Source organism: Taudactylus pleione, unplaced genomic scaffold, assembly GCF_031769625.1.
Source record: "Taudactylus pleione unplaced genomic scaffold, aTauple2 ptg000720l, whole genome shotgun sequence".
Taxonomy (NCBI): Eukaryota; Metazoa; Chordata; class Amphibia; order Anura; family Myobatrachidae; genus Taudactylus; species Taudactylus pleione.
In genome coordinates, this window is record NW_028285122.1 from 751,058 (window position 1) to 758,901 (window position 7,844).

General features: G+C 41.9%; 1 protein-coding gene across 1 annotated transcript in view; it reads right to left on the bottom strand.

Annotated features, from left to right (window-relative positions):
* Positions 1–7,171, bottom strand: part of LOC148477379 (uncharacterized) — a 57,407-nt gene extending 50,236 nt beyond the window's left edge. Inside the window, exon 1 of the mRNA XM_088456818.1 lies at positions 7,026–7,171. The gene's annotated coding sequence lies outside the window, so the exon portion shown is untranslated. The remainder of the gene's footprint in view (positions 1–7,025) is intronic.
* Positions 7,172–7,844: the final 673 nt, after the last annotated feature.

Below are 7,844 nucleotides of genomic sequence, written 5' to 3' on the forward strand. Positions count from 1 at the left end.
TCTGACAATGCCACCAATATTGTGAGAACATTATATCTAGGCAAATTCCAGCACGTCCCATGTTTTGCTCACACAATTAATTTGGTGGTGCAACATTTTTTTTAAATACTAGGGGCGTACAGTAGATGCTCTCTGTGGGCCAAAAAAATTTGGGACATTTTTGACATTCAGCGACTGCATGTCGAAGATTGCAGCACCAGCAAGTACTGTTGAATTTGCCCTGCCATCAGCTGAAGCAAGAGGTAGTAACTCTGTGGAATTTTACTTTCTATATGTTTCAGCAGATGGAGGAGCAGCAAAAGGCCATCCAGGGCTATACAACGGCCTATGACAATGGCTGTGGAGGGGGAATGCACCTTACTCAAGCACAGTGGAGAATAATTTCGGTGTTGTGCAAGGTTCTCAAACCCTTTGAACTTGCCACGCGTGAAGTTATTTCAGGCACTGCCAGCTTGAGTCATGTCATTCCCTTTATCAGACTTTTGCAAAAACAGCTGGAGAAACTGAAGGAGGAGCGATTCCGCTAAGTATGTCAGACTTGTGGATCAAGCCCTTGATTCACTTTGCCAGGATCCAAGGGTCGTCAATCTCTTGAAATCAGATCACTATATTTTGGCGACCATACTTGATCCTAGGTTTAAGTCATACATTGTGTCTTTTTTTCCGATGGACATAAATCTGAAAAGATGCAAAGGGCTGTTGATGAAAAAATTGACAGCTCAAGTGGAACGTGACATGGCAGCATTTTCTAAGGCTGCCAGGAAAAAGCTACATTTTCCTTAGAGACCCACTGCTGGTGGTGATGCAGATTAGTCAGCAAAATCTAATGACATCTGGTTGGGTCTGAAAGAACTTCCTACAATGAGTGACTCGTCTACCGTGACTTTTTGTGATACGGTCACCATTCAGAGAATGGTGGATGACTATTTTAGGGATAACATCCAAATAGGCATGTCAGAATGTCCTTTTCATTACTGGCAGGAACATGAGGCAATTTGGAGTCCCTTACACAAACTGGCTTTGCTTTATTTAAGTTGCCCACCCTCCAGTGTGTACGCCCAGCGTAGCCGGGAACCTTGTCAGCGATCGGCATAAGAGGTTACTTCCCCAAAATGTGGAAAAGATGATGTTCATTAAAATTAATTACAAGTTCCACAAGGAAGACTTTACCAGCAATTCACTCAACAAAATACAGATGTGCCTATAATGGTGGATTCCAGCGGGGACAAATTAATATTGTGTGAAGAAGATGATGTACACACTGATGGGGATGACGATGACGTTGTCGACATCTGATCCATCTTACCTATATTGTAAAGCCATTTTGTGTATGGAGAGTTCCCAAAAAAAATCAGTCATTTCAGCCACAAGTGGCAGCCCCTGTCCCTCAACTGATTGGTTTGTTAAATTGTGCATGTCCTGTATACTTAAGAGTGGGTTGGAGGGCCCAAGGACAATTCCATCTTGCACCTCTTTTCTTTGCATTATGTGCTGTTTGGGACATTGGTACCTGACATTTTGAATTTAATAGTTTCTGAAACTGCCATCCTGTCTGCCACTGCAGTGCCACTCTGTGACATGTTGAAAGCTGAACTGCCACATGTTAGTGATGTCAACTGCTGTCACTTAGCTTAGTCAGCCAGCTAGATGGATGCAACCTTTTGGCCTAAACTGGATGAAATCAATAGTGTGAGCTGTGAGGTGGTCAAAATTGACTAGAAATGACAGGAAATATATGTTATTGGGGTTAATAATACTGTAGGAACAAAAATGGCCCAAATTACAGTATGTGATTTTAGCTGTTTTTATGATTTTTTAGAAAAAAATCCAGATCCAAAACCAAAACACGTAAGGGTGGTTTTGCCAAAACCAAATCCAGATCCAAAACATGAGGTAGATACAGTTTCAAAACCAAAACATGGGGGTCCGCGCACATCTCTAGTTTTGTTTTCTTTGTTATAATATGACATTACTATACTATACTTACTGTATATGATATCTAGTAATTTTCCTCTCTCTTTGGTCAGCTCTTTTCATGTCTTATGCACATATGGGGAGATTATACATGTGTACACACTAGTGTGCATACATGCTAAAAGATAGCTATATATACAATCTAGACCCTAGATTATAGAGCAAAAGAAAATTACATATATATATATATATATATATATATATATATATATAAATGAACTCTGATAATGTAATAAAAAAAATGTAAAGGCGCACATCCACTTGCTGACCCAGGGAAGACAGTACGATTATGACATCGTAATCGTACCGCTGTTCCTCTTCCCCTGCAGTGCCTACACTTAACGATATGTTGTTCAGTGTAGGCACCCTCCGTCATCCCTGTCGTTATTGCCAGATTGACCAGCATGTTCGGGCGATGATTAATGTAGGAAACGACCAGCAGGAGCGCACATCGCTGGTTGTTTCCGACATTTTAGTGCCCGATTCATGCACAATTAATGAGCAATTGCACGATATCGTTGTCGTTCAATCGCTCACTGAAATCGGCAAGTGGATGTGCACCTTTAGATTAAAGTTTTTCTTTTTCTTTATTATTATTATTTATTATTATTAGAGTTAATTATTATTATTGCTATTATTCTTATTATTTATTATTATCATGATTTATTGTTATTTATAGTTTATATACAGGTATGTCTATTGGTAATTACATACTATATATATATATATATATATATATATATATATATATATTTATTTATTTATTTATTTTTTGTTTGTTTGTTTTTAGTTTATTTTAAATAGGTGAATTTATTTTATAATTCCTTAAATGAATGAAATTGTCTATTATAAGCCATTATTGAACTCTGCCTAAATGAATATTCATGTTTTTTATAGTTAATTATGTAAAACTTATTTATTATATACAGTATGTGATAACTTTATATAGGTATTTTCTTTTTTTTTATACATAGATATGCTGAATTCATGAATAAAATATGTATTATTATATTAAAAATGGAAGTTTAAATAAGTGAAATATTGTGAATATATAGGAATGAAATTTGTACCTGCATTTCAAGAGTTAATAATATGGACTCACAATTCCAATTTGCAATAGCCAATCAGATTAAGGATCCTGCTACTTATAGTACTATAGATGGAGAAGGAGCAATCAGCTTGAAAAAGGTCACAGGAGTGATCGAAATGCGTATATGCTCCATATTGCTGATAATCCCTTCGGTACTTGTGGACCCTTACACCCTGAGACCAGCAGTGATGGCAGTGAGACTGTGGAAATACACGCCCTCCAGACATCAAAGCCAGCTCACACAGAGAGACATGCTTGGGCACAGCTGACAGGACACATTGGAGGTCGACATGCGTCCTGCAGGTAGTCATATTAGGTGCCAGCGAAGGTCTCACACACCTGCCTGCTTAGCATCAAAGTTGGCTGACACAGGGAGACACACTGCAGCCACAGCCACAGCTGATTGTGCATGATTGTGACCGGTGAGCTGGGTCGGACTGGCCCACAGGGGTACAGGGTAAATCCCCAGTGGGCCCTACTGCCTGAGGGCCCCACCACCTCTTCTATTGTCAGATTTCAGACAGTGCACTTAAATACATTGTTACTCTATTACAGAGTCAGCTAGTTGGGTAGACCAGGAACATGGATGAACAGACCATGCAGTGTAGTATCCATGTTGTCTACAGACAATTGTCCTCTATAATGGTTAGCCAAGTGTCTGTGGTGACTGGTCACACCCCTCTGGAGGCTGGTCACACCCTTTAAGCATGGGCACCTACCACTGCCTTCCGCCGATGGGCCCTTCACGCCCCAGTCCGACATTGCTGGTGAGCTCTCTTGGGAGTTGGTGAGGACACTGAATGCTCACATAGGTCCCATACACAAGCCAGGTGCTTCCAGCGTCTAAGGTCCAGGTCTAATGCCAGCATATTGTACTGGAGGTAATTACCATTGCAAAACTGTCTGCCCCATGCCATGAAGTAGCCTCAAATACGACCATTACATCCTTTAGCAAAACAAGTGCATTTAAATTTACCCACTTGTAACATCATCTGATACATATTTGGTATAGAAAGTCTGAATGTATTCTTCTAGAACAGGGATGGGGAACCTGAGGCCCGGGGGCTAAATAAGGCCCACGGAATCATTTGGTCTGGCCCTCTGAGCTTTTTTCTGCATGCCTCATCTGGCTAGCAGGGTGCCTAGAATGGCACCCTGCAGTCAAAATCTATGCAGCTGTGCTGCCTGGAGCATTCATAGGATGCTTCAGATGGTCACACTGCTGCCCTTACAGCTCCCTGGACACCTCTACCATGACTCAATCTGATACAGTAAACCTTAATATAATGGTGGAATCATTTGGTCTGGCCCTCTGAGCTTTTTTCTGCATGCCTCATCTGGCTAGCAGGGTGCCTAGAATGGCACCCTGCAGTCAAAATCTATGCAGCTGTGCTGCCTGGAGCATTCATAGGATGCTTCAGATGGTCACACTGCTGCCCTTACAGCTCCCTGGACACCTCTACCATGACTCAATCTGATACAGTAAACCTTAATATAATGGTGGATGATTATTTCAATGGTAGTGTACAAATTAGCATGTCACACAGTCTCTTTGATTACTGGAAGGTAAAAAAGGGATTTTGGAGACCATTGTAAAAACTAGTTTTGGTTACTTAAACTGACCACCCTCCAGCGAACTACAAATTCTATGAGGAAGACATATGCCTGCAATTAAAAAGTATAGAGACTTCTGTAACAGTGGATTCCAGTGGGGATGAGCTAATATTGTGTGATGATATTCACAACAATGATGAGGGTGATGATGAGGATGTTAGTGACATCTTCCAACTATCAGGATGATTAACAACAGTGTTTGCCACCTTAAGCCCCTTGGTAGCTTAGTTTGTGGGAACCAAGTACAAACAAAGTACTTCAGCCACAACATTGGCAGTCTATGTCACTGACATGCTTGGTTTGTCCTTTTTACTATACAATATAAGGGTGGGAGGGCCTAAGGAAATTCCATCATGCACTTCTTTTCATTATGGTTTTTGACAAGATTGTGAGTTTTTGAGAGGCAGTGCATATTACTGTACTTTACTGAGTGTGTTATATTTTTTGGTATCATGCAAGACCATCCATCATCAGCTTCTCATCCAGACTACAAAGGCTCAATTTCCTGCAGCTTCTTCACAGATATAGAGTAGTATCATCAAATCATATAATCAAAAATTATTGATTTTGACTAGGCTGTTACTCTGCCTTTAATCTCTTGTATTAACCTAAAGCCTGTGATATGCTGTTCGGATTCAGGGCCTGATTCAGAGCTGGACGCTATTTATGCTCGCTCGTTATTCAAATTAACCATTCGCTCTTTGCGGTCTGTTGACACCTCTATGTCTGAACGAGCGAACAAAACTTGCGGTCGTAATTTTGGAAAAAAAGCCCCCTGGCCGCTCGCATCAAACGTCATGTCCGCTATTTATTAGATTAATCGAGTACATCGAACGGCGTCTGAACTGCTCGCTATTCTTGTGGTTGGTTTTTCCTACCGCAATCTTGCGAGCAGTTCTGACTATAAAATAACCAAGTGACGTGGTCAATGATACTGCTGTATTAATTATGCACACCCCTAAAATGCCCGTTTTGACCTTTAAGCACGCCTGCATTCTGATTTCCACTCCCCGTTTTCAAGCACCTTCCCCTGTTACCACCCACATACGCCTCCTCCTGTCACTCAAAATAGCAGGCATTCGCTATTTAGCGAGCACACGATTTTTGGCCGCACTGACTGGTTCGCACATGTGTATTAAAATCCGTACGCATGCGCAGATGTGCGAACATCGCTCAGAACGAACGAGCGGCCGCTTACGAGCGGCTCTGAATGAAGCCCAGTTTCTACTTTAAAAATATTATTGTTATTTGTATAGCTTGTTTTTTAATATTTTTTTCCATGTTTCTGATTTGTTTTTTTTGAAACTGTTAGCAATCAATCACTTTACCTGGCTTCCACTAAAAACTCCACCTCCATTTACATGTGGTGGCCTTAGGGCTCTGATCTAGTTCTTGATAATGTAAACATTCTATATCATCTTTGTACATATTCCTGTGTGGTCAAAGTTGCAGCCTAGCATCTCAGGTACACTGCGAGTGGCTTTGTGCTGCATGAGTGATTTGACTTGGATGCAACATTTTGAGAAAAATATGGCACGCTACTCCTCTCAGACCATCAGTTATGCCAGGCATCACGCGCCATATGGCATAAAGATTCTTGGTGTATGAGCAGTGCCATAATAGGGCTTTTCTGTGCCCTGTGCAGGCCACTCCTCCTGAACCCATGACAAAATGCGGAGGGGGCAGGGCCTGTAGCTCCTGGAATTACAGCACCGCCCGGAGGATGGTCTGGCTGTAAGAGCGGCAGTGCGCACCTCTGGAGCTTCCAAAAGAAACTTCAGCAGCGATTCTTCCTTTCTAGCCAGATTCAGGGGCCATGGGTGAGTGCCAGTGCCGCCCGCAGGGCTCTGTGCTCTATGTGGCGACACCACTCGCAGACCCCTAGTTATAGTCCTCTGTCTAAGGACACATCTGTTATCACATAACCACAAAATATTCACTGTCACCTACATTACACTGTGTGACATACAGTATAAGAAGAGAACACAATAAATGACTGTATCTACCTTAGTATGTCAGACCATGCCGTGTATCTGTGTATGTATATGGATGTATGGATATATAATATACATCTGATATAAATATAGTCACTATGGAAATAAAACAACAACTTCCCCATCTGATCTTTGTGTATATATGAGGCATTTGCTGTATCTGACATTCCCACCTAACACAATACAGTAAATACATTAGATGCATTACACATATGTTATTGTCACCTGCACTAATAACACAAAAGCCCCCTCCCCTGCCAGAGACAGTCACACACAGCCCACACTGACTGCTTGTGCTGCTGTATGGAGACATTTACTGCTGATAATAAAACATTTACAGATATTCTAGTTACCGTCAGTGATCGTTTCAGCCACTAAATCCAGCATCCGAAAGTGAAAGTCCCTCTGTTCCCTGAGTTATATTATATATATTACAGACACACAGAGGAGAAAAACCAGTTCCCGGCCATCGCAGAGAAGCTTGTGCCGCACCTCAGCTTCTATGTGGTTTGCTGACATTTTACCACTATGGAATCTGATGGTGACCTCAAATATTTGGAATATGTGGTTTACTCTGCACTAACAACATCATTCCGGTAACTGGTTGTTGCTGGGAATATAGTGACATGAAGTACACATTAGATACTTCCAGTGACTATATACAAACACAACGTATATATGTACAGGATTCCTCACAATTCTCCAAATTAGTGTCTGATCCTTTCAGCCTGCAGCAGTAGCACCATACAATAAAATTATGTAGCACAGAAACACATACAGAGACACACAGGGGTGGATTTGGCCACCTGGAGCATGGGACAGTTCCCACTGGGCCGGCAACAAGCTCCTCTCAGTAGCTTCACAGCCCAGCCTGGCTCCCCCAATCCTCCTGGAAGCTCTCACTCATATACTATGTCTTATGGACCTATGGGGGTACTACAAGACCAAGGATGCCCTGCATCTGGGACTTGTGGTTCCACCTTTGCATCCAGTGCAAACTGTATCTTTTATACTATTATGGAACTGTTCAGTAGCGTAACTTCATCCCAGGTGCCCAGAGGCAAGATAAATGTTGGTGCCCCACAAATGAAAATGTACCACCCCCCCAGCACCTATGCCAGCCCCAGCTGCCGCCACCCCCCATGCGGTTCCTTTTATACAATGCCCCTAGT